At 44.6% G+C, this 17,093-nt stretch overlaps 1 protein-coding gene and 1 long non-coding RNA gene across 2 annotated transcripts in view; one reads left to right on the top strand and one right to left on the bottom strand.

The window, feature by feature from the left end:
• LOC126548218 (synaptotagmin-15-like) overlaps positions 1 to 17,093 on the top strand; it is a 419,497-nt gene that overhangs the window by 144,809 nt on the left and 257,595 nt on the right. The window lies entirely within an intron of this gene.
• LOC129381092 (uncharacterized) lies at positions 12,252 to 16,695 on the bottom strand. The gene is made up of 2 exons (XR_008609323.2): positions 16,357 to 16,695; positions 12,252 to 15,007 (listed from the first exon to the last, which is right to left on the bottom strand). It is a non-coding gene; the product is annotated as an uncharacterized lncRNA (long non-coding RNA).

The raw sequence follows: 17,093 nt of genomic DNA, 5'->3' as shown, positions 1-17,093 counted from the left end.
GTCGATGAGATATTGCAGGTGTGCTGCTGGCGGAGGTGGAAAGGGGAAGCGCTTCCATTGCGTAGCCGTTACGAGCTTCGACGCACAGTACCAAGGCGGTGTAGTCGGCAGACGGCTCCGCTGTCCGCAGAGGGAGTACGGCAGATGCAAATGTTGAAGAAATGCCGCGTTCTGATTTGAGTGTCGTGACAACGACACTCAAATGCTATCAGATGCAATTCACAGAATTCTAATATCATTTTTCCTTGCTGAGTTGTAAAATTGCTGAGTTGTGAGAGTTGTAAACTTCATAGTTTCGTTTTCTGAAATTTTTCAATTTTCGCCAATTTTTAATAAAAAATCGACAATCTAAATCGAAAATTGGAAACCAACAGTGACTAGACTTTAAATGTTTCTTTTAAATGCAACAAACTTCGTCAAATTTGGTGCAGTGGTTGCCGAGAAAAACGAATTCTCCTTTTACATGTATTTAGATTGGAGCACCCGAACTAAAGCTTCCACTTAAGGCCGCACTCATTACTTGTGTGCCATCTTCATCGTCCACCTGGATTTTTCTGCTTTTCCCCTTACTGATAACAGATTGGTCTGCGCCTCCCGACTACATTCCGCGTTTCTCTCTTCAAATCGAGGACAGCCCTGGATGTCGCTGGATGCTAAGATCGCCAAAATACGCCAGCGCACACTTAAGTACAACTCAAATTATGGGCTGAACATGCCGTCCGCTCATGTTGTTTAAGCAGCAGTGAGCGCGTTGTATCGACAAGTGCGCGTAGTTGCTTTACATGTGCGAAAAGGGTATATACACTACGCAAGTGTACATAAGGATCGATTTGATCGCTCTGTCGGCAGGAAGGACGGAGCATGTGCCAGGATTCCATGGGAACCCTGCAGCTGCGAGGCCATACAGAATCGCTAATTGTCTGCTTCTAGGGTGATCGAGTCTCTCGATCTGAAAGCTATAGGGTCTCATCGCTAGGGTGTCTGTACGCCTTATCAACGCGTATCGCTTTTTTTCTACCGCAGGAAGTCGTTTGCTGCTCAGCCCCACGTAATAAAGTGCAGTGCTCCTTTCTGGCACGCCAGGAGGCGCGCACATCAACTTCCATAAGAAGGAGATGAAAAAAAAAAAAAAAGATGCGCGTTGCGCGGTGTGTACACTTTTTCTTACCAGCCGGGGTAGATCAGGGGCTATCAGGCCGCGGGTTCAATTGCCGGCTGCAGCGACCATATCTAGATTAGGGCGGACTGCAAGAAGGCTCGTGCACTGAGCTTTGGGCGCACTTTAAGAACCCCAGGTGCTCAAACTTGTTATTCCGGAGCCCTCCAGTGCATGTGGCGTATCTTATGGCTAGGTGTTGCTTTTACTGTGAAAATCAATCAATCAATCAATCAATCAATCAATCAATCAATCAATCAATCAATCAATCAATCAATCAATCAATCAATCAATCAATCAATCAATCAATCAATCAATCCAATCAATCAATCAATCAATCAATCAATCAATCAATCAATCAATCGCTTTTTGCTTATTCCGCCCGCTTCGCAAATGCCCCATGGCGGACATAAGCCAATGGTTCAAGTCAGCAGCAAGACCTTGGCACAGCCGGTAGATCGGTGTTCGGGTGGTAAACGCATTGTACGTGGCGCGTCGTTCCCATAAAATATCGCCAGAGGTGACCTTCTTCCGCCTCCAAATGAAGCCAGCATGACGTGATCATGGTCCAAATGTAGCTGCCGCCATTTGTCGCGAGCCGCCGCAAGTGTGGTTCGCTGAGCCGGAGGTACAGCTCCACCTTTAGACACGGTTCAAGAGATGGTTGATACTGTCACCGAGCGGTTGTGCGACAAGCCCTTATAGCGCATCTTCGAATATCTCGGAGATCGCTGGCGTACGCTTATCCTAGCCTCTCCATTTACGAAGCGATGTGACCTCACCCAGCCGCTTATGAACGTGCTGTGACCCACTGTATTGTCACGCATGTTCTTGTCGCTGTTCGTCCACATCGCCTGTTCGGCGAGTGATTGGTGGCAACAAATCGGGGATGTGATCATATATTCCAGCTTGGAATTGCACGGCCTTCATCCAGCGCCTGGGCTACGTCAGTACATATCGTGCCAAAAATGACTCTGGTGACTCCCGTGCGAAAACTACCGCGCGCTCAACACTCAGACTTTGCCCATAACTCTACCTTACATGACGCTCTTTCGCCATATCTGGCCCTTGCACCGCTAACGATAATAACATTGAAATGTTATTATCCGCAGTAATATTAGTGGTTTTGTGTAGACGACGCAATTTCCTACCAGTGCAGTCCAATTTCTGAACACATTTAGGAGTCTCAATATCACTAAATCCTGCGATATAGGCGGACTACAAATGAAGCCGATTGAGTTTACATATGACAATACATGCCTTGTATAAAATACTTTATATGTAATACTAACGCTATTTTCCTTAAGCAATACAGGTTGCAAGTGTATCTGTGTTTACAAAAAAGGATGACTACAATTTCTAGAATTATGAGGTGACATCTCTACAGCCCATACTTTTCAGTTACCTGGAAAAATTATGCGCTATTGGTTTTCAGTGTTTGAAAAGAAAGCACATTATATTATCATATATTTAGTACGGCGTTTGTAAGAATCCCTCTGCTGAATTTAGATTGACTAGAATAAATTTATGCTTATATATATAAAACTTCGTCACTGTAAATGTTGTTGGTTTTCCGAAGGTGTTTGACTTGATCAACGATTCGTTATTTAATTTTCAAACTTGAGTATTACGGCAAATGTCGCCATGAAGACATTCTTATTTCCAGTGCAGGAGGCAAGTCGTAAACGCAAGCGACTTCCCGTCTGCAGTACGTCCTTGTCGTGGAAACCCAGTAATTTGCGTCCGGGGCGTCTCTGTTGGAGTTATTTGGTCATCGTATCTCTTCGTTCTAAATCCGTCATTTGCCACCTCACGTTGAAGGTTTTCCGCTACCGACTGCAATTTGACGCTACTGACTGCGAATGTTCTTATGGGGCTTGTTAATTTCCCAAGGCGTTTCATTCCTGCGTGAGCGACGCTCCGGTAGTCATGCATTCGCCAACCTTCTTCGCAAAAAACAAAGCAGCATGTCCGCGGACATTCAATGGTTGCTGGACGCCGTGACCGCTAATACGGCTGAAAAATAAGCAATCGTGGATGCGGTGCCTGTACTTTATCCAAGATGCTGTGCTCCGATTCGTATCGGACAAAGTATAATGCTTCCAACGTGAAAATCATCGCCGTATTTCAGCAACTCGTTGACTTCAAGTTGCGCCCTTTGCTTTTATTCTTTCGCACCCGCCGCTGCGGCAGCTATGGCGTTCTGCTGCTGAACGCCAGTTCGCCGTTCCTATTGCTGGACGTGACGGCCAGATTTCAATGAGGCAGAATGTGGAAATGCTCGTGTACCGCGACTTAGCGCACAGTGCAGCTTCGAGGTAGTGTTAATGCATATGTGTTGCAAATCTCTAAGCAGCAACATTGTTACAACAAAGTACTACGGTAGTTTACGACATCACGATGCTCAGTAATGCCGGCCCTGAATTTACAATGCATCTTCAGTGCAGGCGATGGACTAACTAATAATAAAATACACAAGCAAATAGTGGAATAGGTCAGTGCTACAAAAAAGGCGTGATGGCAAGTAAGGTGGTTATGGCAAGAGCTCGCGCTTAATTGAGCAGCTCAGCAAACAAATATACAAACAAACAAAAAATCAGATGCAAGAGAGAGAGAGAGAGAGCAATCGCACGCAATTTTTCTCGTAAGAAGTTGGAAAGGCCAAAATTAAACCCCTTCTCTTTCTTTTTTTGTGCAGCTTAACCTGCATGCTTTTACCCTGGCCTGGCTATATGAAGAGATGGGACTGCGTCGTGGATGAAGGACGCGTACTTAAGGTTAGACCAAATTCGCGTTAGGCGAAATAACGATTGGGCTGGTGCTTTAACAAATATACGAAGTAGGTATAGGAGGGCGCTTATGTGAACTTATTTGAGCGATATACCAGAGTCCGACAAGTAAACACTAAACCTGCGGAAACGATAGGATTTCAGGGACACGCTCTCCGTTGTTTTTAACGTCAGCGCCCTCGCTCTAATAGATCTGACCTTTTCAAAGAGAAACAGGACTGTCTTTTTTTTCTTTCTGGCTTTTATATCAATGGCACACATTTAGCTAGACAAAGTGGATGCCTTATTTCTGCGACGGTAGACGTGCCTATATACCTACATAAACGACGGAGACAAGACGGAAGTGAGAAATGGCTGCGTTTCCGTCCCGCATCATATACTGCATTGCGCAAAAGAAAGGCGCTTCCGCAGAACACAGTGGCGTGTCTTCGTGCGCACTCCTAATGACTTCTGTGATCCTGCATACATGGTCCCACAGCGGCCTTCAACTGCCTTCAGTGGTCCTACAACTACACCTGACATTTAATAATCTGCGCCAGTATTCATAAAAGGTTCTTACGCCAGAAATGTTGTTAATGGCAAATTCCAGGCAATCCTGATACGGGACATATCATTAGCGAAGGCTACGAGTGAACGACAAAAGAACACTTGCGAAAGGAAAAGCGCTGTTAATTCGGTTTCTGAAACGGTATACAGGAAGAGCGAGTCGTGTAGGTTGAAAGAAGAGAAGGTATGGCTACCTCAGAAGGAAGAAAAAGCTAAGCACAGATTTATGCGGTGTATAAAAATACTATAGGGTTTCTATTCGTACCATTCATTTACGCGCAATGCCACGGCTAATAATAATTTCGATTTACCTACTGGCATTCATTCCATCTGAGCCCTATATGGCACTGCATGCAGACCTCATGGTTTTAATAATGTTACGGGCTTTTTGATCGACATCGTCATTCCGATAACATTTCAGATGCCTTAGCTATCTAATGAATCAACTTCTACGCGATCCATCTTGAGGGACACACGCACCAATAGCGAGCATGCGTAGGATATGGCTCCATGACACTGTTTTCGGAGCCCTTCGGAGCTGTAATATAACCTGAGAAACGTGGCGCACTCCTCTGCATAGGTTGTCAATCCAAGGTATTGCAGGCTAGCTTTTGGTCATTCTTCAGCTCATAAAGATAATGCTAGCCCTTAGCCTAGCCGCTACGGCGCGAAACATAAACGTGAAAACAGAAACGATTTTATACGATAATTATTTGTCATCTTTCTGTGGAATGTAAAGCGAGTCCTCTGGGTGATACATTGAATTGTGAGAAAGTTTATTATTGATTATCTGCGATTAACTCATTTCCTGGAATGCGCTTGTCGAACGTGCGCAACAAAATATTCATTATCCAAATCTGCCGTCAACCCGCCTCATTGTGCACTCAGAAGTTTAACAAGCACCGCGCCGACGTGCACGATGCAGGGAAGAGGCACGGAAATACTCGGGTTCGCAATGCCGTTCCAAATGTGCCGGAGCAAATGGCAGTCAATTTTCTGGCTTGCATATGAGGAACGGAACAATTACGTTGACGTTCGCACTCTCAAATCGAGTTGTCAGGTCGCCGCGCGCATTTCAGCATTCCCTATCGAGTGGATAGAAGGCCAGCTTCGACAATGAGTACTTCAAAGCGCGCGTGCTCCTAAAGTAATTCGTAAACAAGGTATAAGCATGCAATGTTCTTAAGAAGTGCTTATATACTTTGTGCAATAAAAGCTTTCCGCTAACGGAGAAGCAACCGACTTATGTCTGAATTTCGCGACTTCCTTAATTTGCCTTACCGTTCCGGCTTTGTTGACACAGTTCTTTAAATGTTTAAAATTCAATGCCCAATTTAAGCACTGGAGTTCGTTCTCTCTTTGGAAGGCTTAAAGTGGTCAATTTGTTCGTCATGTATGTTTGTATAATTTTTAATTACCGTTACCCGACTGAGAATTGCTCCTCTTTATCACATCGTTTTAATAGATGCAATAGAAATGGTCGAAAAACAAGTGGCTTCAAAAACAGGATCGAATATATCGAACATATCTCTTTGTTAAAACGAAAGGGGAAATCACAGGAGGAGGGGGCTGGGAGGAGGGGAAATCAGAGCAGTAAACAAGGCCGATATATGCTCTTCCACATATGTAGTGGAGTGACAAAAAGAACCTGCCACACCCCAAGCTTGACAGGGCCCAGGCCTCTACGCTTAAAATGCTCCAGACTAGATCTTACCCTACTGCTCGTTTACTGCACTTACTCGACCAGGAAAACTCACAGGAATGCCGCAATTGCGGATACGAATGTTGTAATTTCGAACACATGCTCTGGCTGTGCCCAGCCTTAGAGGCCTCTTCACTTCAAACCAAGGGCTCCTGGGAATCCGCCGTCAAGTGTCCAGAACATCTACAACAAATCCAGGCCGTCCAGAAGGCCCATGATGTTGCGGTGGGTCTCGGCATGCTAGTGCCGTCATGGATGAAGCGACCGGCTCATCCCGGGTCCTCCCGGTCGTGAGCTCTTCAGGACCTCAATAAAGTTCTTGTCATGTCAAATAGTCATCTTGGTAGATAAATAACAGGTAAAAGGCGGATGCGTGGAATACATCTAGGATCGTAACAAAAACAACAATGAAACTAGAGTCATGCTAGATTTGAAGCGACTGTCAAACTTTTTAAGAAGATTATGCAAATACTAGTCTAAAACCCGACAAGCAACTTTTTGGATGCCCTTTGATGTAGCCACCCCTACTCCTGTGTTTTCACTTTTGTTTTGAAGAAAAGGTATTTCTGAAATATTCGATCCTGTATTCGAAGTCTTTTTTCCTTTGACTGCTTCTATTTGGATTAAATAAAACGATGCAGGCAATAAGATGTGTGATCTGCACGCAGTGGAATATGTGGAACCCCTTTCAATGGAGGCTAGTTTATTTATTTGTGTAAGGCAAATATAACGACACTGCTATATTGCATTAATACAGAGAGGAAGGGGGATGGCAATACTTTAGAGAAAGACAGCGAGTAACTTTTATTTGAGCAAAGGCCCATACATTGACCTGGAGATAAATCTTCTTTAGCCTGAAGGTTATGAGGAGCAGCGATGAGGAGAGGCAATAGTATTTCAGTGTATGCAAACTTGTGTCCAGTTATTTCGATTACGGCCGCGTATCTTAATCTGTGGCGCTCATATAGGTAAGGAACACATGGTCTCCCCCTTCGTTGATATAAAGCCAAGAGCTCAGTAGGTCGTCTTCCGCCCATAGTTCAATACCAGTTAGTCCAAATGAAGACGCTCCCGTTAGGTCGAAAATTTAGGGCAACTAACGTGGGATCCACGGCCTCCAAACAGCGATGCATCATGGTAAAGGTGATCGGACAAAGCAATTACACGCACTTTTCCCAAAACACCTATGTGTCTGTTTCGACGCATGAAGTCATCCTCTTTCCTGCTGGCGTCTATGCGAAATATATTGCGCGCCGAGAACTGACATCTGCTGTTTTGAAAGTGAACATTTTCTGTTTCTTTTGGGTACATATTTTGTTTACTTCTTGGCCATTTGGTCTTTCCCGCAATCCACGAATTCTGTTTCTTTTTTTACCTTTCTGTTTTCTCGCCCATCCATAGCACTTCATTTTTGTCCCAGTGGCGTCGCGGCCGTTCTTCCAGTGTAGATGGGCGATCCTTGCGCATACCGACGCCGAAAAACAAGCCTCGGAATGCGCCCAATAAAAGCGGTCGCCAAATTGAAAAGCAATAATACAACTGACTGCGGGAAGAACGGAGTTGAGACGCTCGAGACCATCGGAACAGGATCCGGTCGCAGGGATCATGGACCCTTCCACTCAAGCTGTGCCTCCAACTTAGAGCACACAACGGGACGCTATATATATATATATATATATATATATATATATAGGGACTAGCGCTAAAATGAACCAAGTTTGCTGTCTTCTATATACCATTCCTGTTGCGTGATTTCGGGTTGATCGTAGGCGTGGTAGACAGTCGCAAGTGTGCCTTCCTCCCTCTCCTTTCTTTTTTTCATTTTTTTTTTCATCCCTTAGCGCCTGGTTGACTTCCGTGCTTTTCCTTCCTCTCCTCCTCTCTCATGGGCTGCTTATCTGCACAGATATATGGTTGCGGTTGTGCGGATTTTTGTGTGCTAAGTTTACACAGAATGTCATTGTCATGTGCATTATTAGTGTTGTGTGTTGACCGTGTGTGGTTGCAAGAACACTTATCGTCGCGTCATATTTCAGCCATAGATTTCATTTGCAGTGGATTCACCTTCATATCAGTATGACTGGAGACGAGGTAGCCGAAAGGCTGACGCCTGTTGCTCACTCCTCGAATGTTTTACGTTTTACGTAAGTTGTGTGGAAGGCTGTCTGAAGTTATGTGGGTCAACGAGAAAACAAAGACATTATCGCTGCATCGAGTAAACCATACTTTATGATTTTCTGTGAGCATAAAGGTTCACCGTACATTCGATGCCCTTCGGCACCGTTTACGACTGGACGTGGCCTGCACACCTCGCTTTTTACACCTCGTGAAAAAGAAGACTACCTCCAACTGCACGTGCTGCGATATCCCAGACGCTTACGTGGAGCACTTGCTCATAAACTTTCCACAGTATGATCAATAGCGAGTCCGTTTTCGAGTTAAGCCACTTGGACAAACGTGAATTTTCTATTACATTAAGTACTTGGCACATGGTCAGGCACCCGCTGAACAGAGATGTGCCTTGACAGCCCTACGGGATTTTCTTGTAGGCAGCAAACTAATAATTTTATTTTATCCGTATATTTTCATTAACTCAATGTAAAACTGAGTGTTCGATGTCAGGACTACTTGAAAAATGACATTCATGTCCTACGCGTGTAGTAATGTTTTATTGAACAATCTACTTGAACTTTTACTCAACGCATGCGCATATGGATCGCTTCTACTTGTTTTCGTTTATTATTTCTCTTGTTTTCATTTATTCTTTGTATACTTGGTATGTTTATTTATGACATGCGTGTCCGTATTTATTGATGAAAGTGTGCTTACAAGTTCTAAACTGTTTATTGGGTTGTGCTCTATTGTAGCCTATCTTCGCATCGATGTGATTTATTAAACAGCAATAAATGTCAGCGCGAGCAATGGGCGCTATGTACAGGGTCGTCCATTTTTAGGGGAAACGTGTCGTCAATATTCAAGCGGCTATAACTTCAACGTTTCTTCTACTTGACGGAGAAAATGAGCCTGATACGACGCGCAATGATGAGGATGTCGATAAATGAAAGAACAGGTTTTTTTGAATATTTTGCTAGACATCAGAAATTACGAGCTTTGAATACTGACGACATGTTTCCCCTAAAAATGGCCGACCCAGTACATTCGACGAAATGCGCGTCAGTAAAATGGAAACCGGCAAGGAGCACTACAATCGTACCAGGTGACAAAAGAAAATATAAAGAGTTATTCATAGCACGGAGTATTGTGCATACCAATTTGTACGCCTGTCGCAACCTGTTGAGAAATAACACAAATAATTTGCGCTGTAATTTCAGTGAGCAGCGTTAAAGACTGGCCCAAATCTCAACACACAAGAGTTTCTCTCCTTCCCTTTCAGTTGGAATAAGCAAGGAAGTGCGCATTAAATGTCACCTGACGTGTGCGCTGCCACGCAGCATGCAGTATTGTTTTGGAGCCAAGGGGTGACAATGCGTGCTCGCTATGTCGGTTCAAAAAGAGAACCGATGATTATCGCTACACCATAGAGTATGCGACTTTCACACTTACTACGAAGTCATAATCACTGCAAAAGAAATTGCGAACAAATGCCAACCTGCGCTTAAACGTTTCTTTAAATAATACCAGTTGTCTTTCTTTAGGAGCAGCCCCTTGGCCAGGAACGCTCGCGTATCTGATTTAGCGGCGATGAAGCCGTCCTATGCCACGTTCAAATTATTTCACACGCTCTCCTCTGCTCAGCTACCTATGAATATCGACTAAAATAAGCTTGAACGGCATTAAGCTCCCCTCCTTCGTCAGACGGCTGCGTTGTGGCGCTTCTCACGCAGCCGGCGGATTTATTTCTCACACATCCTCTTATTGACGCTTCGATGCTCGCGCAAGAAGGCAGAAAGAAACGGACCCAAACACAAGCCAGCCTGGAGCATGCCTGAGCGCTGAATTACCTTCGGATACCACCACTTCGACGCGCCAAGAGCTCGTTATGGCTCAACACCGCCGCTGTCGACGTTCATTCACGTCTGTAGAGCACTGTTTGCAGATTAGCCGCTGCTTTATTGCTGAAGTTCGTTCTGATTTGTTCAGCGCTGTGGCGAGGTTTCTTCAACAGGCGCCACTATATGCTAAGCAACGCTGCAAGTGACGTGTTCGTTAGGCATAATTGCAACTGCGCATTGCAGCTGAAACGAGGCGCGCTCGCCTTCGCTGCACGCACTGCCGCTGGAGTGCACGCGCTGTACTCGTTCATTACAGCCGAGGAGGAGCGAGTGTAGCAGCAAATAAAATCAGAACAAATATTTGCCGCGCCTAAGGGGAGGGGATCTCGCAGGAAGCTGTGTCCGCGTCTCCGGGGCTCTTCGGGTATCACAATCGATCTCCCGCAGGAAGGTTTGCTCCTTCATTTCCTGTCTCGGGGTGAAGCCCACCCCGCGCCGCTACGGGACACATACGGCGCTGTGCGAACAACAACGCACTTCGAACCGCTGCTGGTGGTGACGTTGCGTGGCATTTGCGGGCGGCCAGCGCTCTTGTTATTGGAAGGCAGTGCTCACAGATTGGCAAGCTCGCCGCTGGCAAAATGTGTGCCCTGTGCTCGAGGCCTTGATCTCGCCTCTGTTACAAGGCAATCTGTCGAGCGGAGTCAACTGGCGGCTGAGGCAAATCCGAAAAGAAGGGGAAAAGAAAATGCGTGCTTCAAGTCGCATTTGCTGTCGCTGTTCTGTAGCGCGTGTTCTGTTTGGATATCGCCGAGCAAGAGCCAATTTCCTTGAAGGCCAGTGCAGGAGAGATAGTGTCCTTTCCGCGGCATCCCGTTAACAGTTGCGGTGGACATGTGCAACATGAGCAATAATTATTTGCAACTAATTAATTATCTAAATTGTCTAATTAACTTCTTATTGCTTACATTTAGGTACATATTGCAATTGCGGAATTGAAGCCATTCAGTGCTCAGTGAGTAGAAATCCAACTATATCGCACAAGTGTTATAATAGCCTTCCGCGTGGAAATATAATTAGTTTTGTTTTGCATATTTAGCGACCAACGGCGTCCACACCGATATTCACACCGGCAAGCGCGACTTGACAGACTCGTAACTCCTAAAACCTCTCGCGATTGGTGCCGTTCGCGTCTGCTCGCACCGGCATGGTCACTCGAAGTACCCGTCAGAATATTCCGACGTTCTGCTCTTGCGTCGAACATTGGTTCAGCAGCCATGAGACTTCAGTCGCGCAGCTGAAAAATACAGCTGCACGCGACTCATCCGGAACGGTTGCTTTTCGACCAAAGCGCCCGTTTGTGACGAACCTGGTCGCACGACCTCGGCAACTCGCCGGTGGGAATACTCCCGAACGCGGGAACACAGGAGAGCAACAGGCATTGTTATGAGCTGGCCGTAGTGGCAGTTGTCAGTGAACGCTTGGCCGGGAAGATTTAGCGCTTGGCCCACTTTGGCCATACTTGGCCCATTCGCTATAAAAAAACAATACATAATTATCAGATTTTGGAAGGCTATATCTGCGAGAAAGCTAACCCGTACAAAAAAATTATTGAGAAGACATTGAATTATTATTGGTCAATGTTGAGTTTTTCATTGAGGGATTGTGGAAATTTTGGAGAATTGTTGAGCTAACTGTTGAGTGGTCTTGAATATTGGCCACTGAAATTTAATGGAAACACCATTGGGTGTCTCAATGTTGAATAATTGTTAAGTTACTATTGAAATTCCATTGCGCTTAGACGGATCGTTGTGTTCATTTTGTTGAATGGTTGTTGGGTTACCATTGATGCTGCATTGAACTGACGTTGTGGTAGTTCCGTTGACCTGTTGTTGAATTATTGTTGTCACAGCACTGAAAAGTACATTGTGGCCCAGTTGAGATGGCATTGAGATTTCAGAAGTGGCCATTGAAATATGATTGACATTTCGTTGGGCTCGTGGATCTTTATTCATATATTGAAATTGCTTTGCTAATCACACTTGCATGCCCCGGTGCCTGCTCATAACTTTCACAAACACAAACAAAAGCAAAGGAGAGACTGATCAATTTGAAGTACGTTTATTTACACTAAAGATGCGTGCCCATGAAACATTATTACAGTACATAAGGCACCACTACATCGAACCTGGAGACATAGGCTAGTACCTACAGCACTCTTAACAGTGTAAATACATCTGAAAAAAACTATACATATGAATTAAATCAAAACGAACATTGTGGTCTTTACTTGCGACTTAAATTTATGACTAGAAGGCAAAGAGGCTCAAAAGGCAGGGCTTAAGCATACCCTTTTAACCCACTTTGAACACATGAACACTTGAAGGTGCTTGCGTGTGGATACGCACAAGACGTCTGAATACGTTGTATAAAAATGTTTCGCAGACTAACCCATCACAGGAACAGTTACGGCTGACTGTGAGAAGGCAAAATAACAGACTTGAAACAAATGACTTCACGTAAATATATACAAGCTTTAGCACACGTCTTTCACCGCGATTAAAATTTAATGAAGTACCAAAGTAGACTTGTCTGAGCTTTTTGTCTTCGAGATGTATATAGTTTCAGGTTGCCCAATTATTTTATAAAATAACATCACTCAACTTAGCTATTTATTGATGAGACATCATTTAGAAAGTTGTCGGGCATGGTGAACACCTGAATCATGTTTCTGACGAGCCAGGTTTGCAAGAACAGTACACCATTCGTATATGTTAAATTGAGGTACAGAAGAGCTTGTTGGTGGTATTTCCTCAATTTAGTGAGCTCCTCTTCAGTTAATTTTTCTGGACTTGCACAAAGCTAATTAGAGCACTTTTTGGGGCCTTTTTCACTATACCCAGCAACTAAGTGGTACCTCAGTCAATAAAGAGATAAGGCAAGGCTAATACCTTGAACGATAAGAGAAACAATAATTATTTAGCACAGAAAATTGGTAGTAACACACGGCTAACACAATTGCAAAGAGCCAAATAGATGGTCACCTGCACTTGCAGTATCAAGTACCCCAGAAATAGTCATAAAGGATGGGAAAAGGTTTCAATGACTGGACAGCCAGATTGGTGAGACAGTGAAAAACGCAAATAAATGCGTATACGAAAAACCAATGACCTCAATTGCGCAGGTAAAATGTTATTAAAATGCTACCAGAATTCTATTGCATAAAATACATAAAGGTTGCATAAAAATTGGGACAGAGCAGTAAGAAAGACGGAGAGAGATACAGCACCCGTGTTGAAAAAAAATTACAAGTGATATACATGCATATTTAAGCTCAAGACAATTGTTTCTCCAATATATACAAAAAGAACCCATGCACTGACGGCATAAAAGAAGGTTCCTGCGCCTGGAGAATGCAGCACAGTACAAAGCAGCGTCATGAGAACCGAAAACTAGAGCTTAGTATGTTTAAAAAGTACGAATACTTGCATACCTACAGGCATGTGACATGTCATGCCGTGAATGGATGAAATTAATAAATCTTTCACAAATGAAGTTACCATCACTCTTATTGGCTTCCTCAGGGGACTCCTTGAAGTTGAACTAGAAAAATGTACATCAGTGTTAAAAACAGAGAAGATAAGACCCTATAGCGTTCTTCCTGAAATAAACAGCGCAAATATTTCATGTATCAATTCTACGGACACTTCGCCAATTCGGTGTACATTTATATTTGAGAACCACACAAACAGGAACGAGAAGGATGAATTAAGGTAGGAACACACATGAACGCTGACTCAACTAGAAGTTTATTCATGAAGACAAATATTTTAAACACATTGCCCAACTTCACAAAGAAAAGGCCATGGATGTGCAGCAGAAACAGCCCGGCACAACAGAAAAGGCCCGAAAGACATGTCCTGTAGAACAAACATGTGCGTCAAAAACAAAAAACACATGAAAACTGAAAGGTTCGTCCTGTAAGTGATATTAACGAGAAATACTGCAGCAACTCTTTCCCACTAAGGGTCACAGAAATCTTGCTTATGAATTTTTCTTCGTGATCAATAAATAATTATTTCATAAGTCCTCTTGTGTTCTGGTCTTTGTGATGAAACAACCGTTCTTTCTGCTCTATACCTCAACACCAGAGGAGTTCCAGAAGCAATATTTATTGATCACAAACGAAACAAATGCATAACCAAGTTATGTGTTGCCGTTAGTGGGAAAGACTTGCAGTTCTCAAGAGTATTTCTCCTTGGGAAGTATCACTCATCGGACAAATATTTCGCTTTTTCGAAAGATTTGTCCGATAGTTCTCGTTTTCCACGCACGTTTATTTACATGACATGGCTTCTTCATATTTTTTTTCTTGTCGGTCGTGGCTGTTTCTGCCACGCATGCACGGCTCTTTACCTTTGTCAAGTTGACCAGCGTCTTTAAACATCTGTCTTCAAAAATAAACTTGGTTGAACTTGCGCTCGTGTGTGCTGCTACCTATTTCGTCGTCCGTCGTCCGCCTCTGTTCGCGCTGCTGTTTCCAGTACGCACGTATCACTTGGTTAGGCTGGTAAACATTCTCGCAAGCATAAGGAAATACCTCCCCTCAAAAGGTAGCCCATCCTTTACTACTAAAAGCCAGAGCAAATCGAAAGTTAGCCTTCACAGCGTCCATGCGCGGCAGCTAGTACACCACAGAGCAGCAGAAAAACTTGTTAAAAATCCCACTTGATGGAGAGTGGCAACATAGATGCGAGCTTGCTAGTGAATCAGCCACATATCAACGGGTGTCTCTTGCATGACGCCAAGCTGCTCTTGACGTAGAACACTTTAGCATCTGGGCATTTGCTAGATGCGTAACCTACGAGAAGGGTATGCGGACAGAAAATGAGATTGCGCGGATTCAGAATCTGCCACACACTGCACATAACTACGCACAAAATTGAAGGACACACTATACTGGCAAGTAAAAATTTGCGACTCTTTACGAGTGCTGTCTAGAAAAGGAAGAAATAGGTTGCTACGGTAAATGTTAGCTAAGACACGCACAGCGATGTTTCACAGCGGGGAGAAATATTCCCGGCTCTCTCGCAGAACCAAAGACCACGCGACAGTGCATAGCCAACACCAAGCAGATATCGAATCTTTGGGTAGAAGTCCAGCAGTAGGAATGACCTAAATATACGCCGGGAGCGATGCGAGCGTGAGCGTGCCTGTACGAGTGAGAACATGCACCGTTTCTTTGAAGCTAGCCCCTCCGGCGTGCCTTTGATCATCCCTCGCGATTTTTGTGCAGAGCGTCGCGCACACGCCCTTGCGCGTTTTGCGCGGTAGCGTCTGCGCACTGAGCTAGCTTCATGCACGCGTCATTCTTCACCGCGCAAACGGTGCTCGAGGCGACAAGGCGCCGAGTGGCGCTCCTCTCGCTTCTGCAAGCAACGCACATTCGGATCGGCCCAGCTCAAAGAGGCAGCAGAGAACGGTGGCATGTTTCGGTTATCGCCAATTAAAATTCTACAGTACGCCTTCAACAGAAACGCGCCGCGCTAGATAAAGATGCTTACTGCGGTAGTTTTGGCGGTGATAGGCGATAAGGCGAGCCCGTCGGCGGCTGTGTTCTTTGCCGAAGTCGTCACCACACCTCTGTTCATTTGCGCTGTGTATCCGTGTACAGTCACCGCGCGGAAGCTGAGACTAATCGGTTGGCCGTTCTCCGCAAATCCCGAAGAGGCGAAATATATCTTGCGGTGCGCTGCATCATTAGGCGCAACCTAAATCGAGGCGCGCCTAACCGCTACGGCGCAAAAGGGGATCACACTAACCGTATGGTATACGATGAGCCACTACGGATTAAAAAAATAATTATGATGTCCTACGTGCGAAACCAACGATCTGATTATGAGGCAGGCTGTAGTTGGGGACTCCGTATTAATTTTGACTTCCTGGAAATTTTTACGTGCATACAATGCACAATGCACGAGCGTTTTTGCATTCCGCTCCTTTGGCATACGGCCGCCGCAGGGATCGTATCCACGACCTCGAGCCCCGAATTGCCACGGCGGCCGCCATAGTTACGAAATGCGTATCGCACGTTTTCGCTCCGGGGCATACGGTTTGCTTGAAGAAAGCGAACGGTGTGCTTAGCATCTCACGCTTGTCAATGTCAAAATAGAAAAAAGGCTACGTGCCCAAGAAAACGAGATTACTTACCTATCTGCAGAAGTTCGGCTGCGACTGTTTCGGGGTGCCTTCTCTCCAACAGGCATCATGACCTCTGCCGCGCAACTCATCAAAACAGCCAGGCTCGCACATCAGTCGAAGACTAGTAGCTGAGTCAGCCAACGACTTCAACGGATAAACATCCCACTTATCGTCGTTAAAGCATTTCACTAAAATGTGCGTCATGACGACCGAAAAGAAAAAAATACTTTCATCAAAAAGCACGAGGCGTGAACCACCACGCAACGGCAACCAACTAACTGAGTCCGAAAGCCGTTCACAGCTTCACTATCGTATGGAGTTATAAAAACCTTTCAAACACAAAATAACCGCACGGGAAAACCACTAATTAATTAGTAATAATTTTTCATCTGCTAACCTTCATAAAGTTTTAAGAACAACCTAATCTGTGGCGTAAACAATAAATACGACCAAATATGTAACTACGAAACTAGCGGTAACGATGTGTACTGTTGAAAAAGTGTGCTCAAAACGAAGCTACAACGGTTGCAACCGCGTGCGCACACATACACACACACCCGAACGCTACCTTGACGTTGGTAGCGCCACCTAGAAGTAAAAATTATTACTAATTTTATTATGTTTACAAAAGTAACGCTACTAGAATAGTTTATAGAACCTTTGCCGATGACGAGGTGACAAGTAAGGTATGAGAAGAGTCCGCTACCTGTATTTCTTTCATTTCCCTTTGGTGTTCTTCTATTTAA

The sequence above is a fragment of the Dermacentor andersoni genome, chromosome 1, assembly GCF_023375885.2.
Source record: "Dermacentor andersoni chromosome 1, qqDerAnde1_hic_scaffold, whole genome shotgun sequence".
Classification (NCBI taxonomy): Eukaryota; Metazoa; Arthropoda; class Arachnida; order Ixodida; family Ixodidae; genus Dermacentor; species Dermacentor andersoni.
This window is presented reverse-complemented; position numbering and strand designations above follow the sequence as displayed.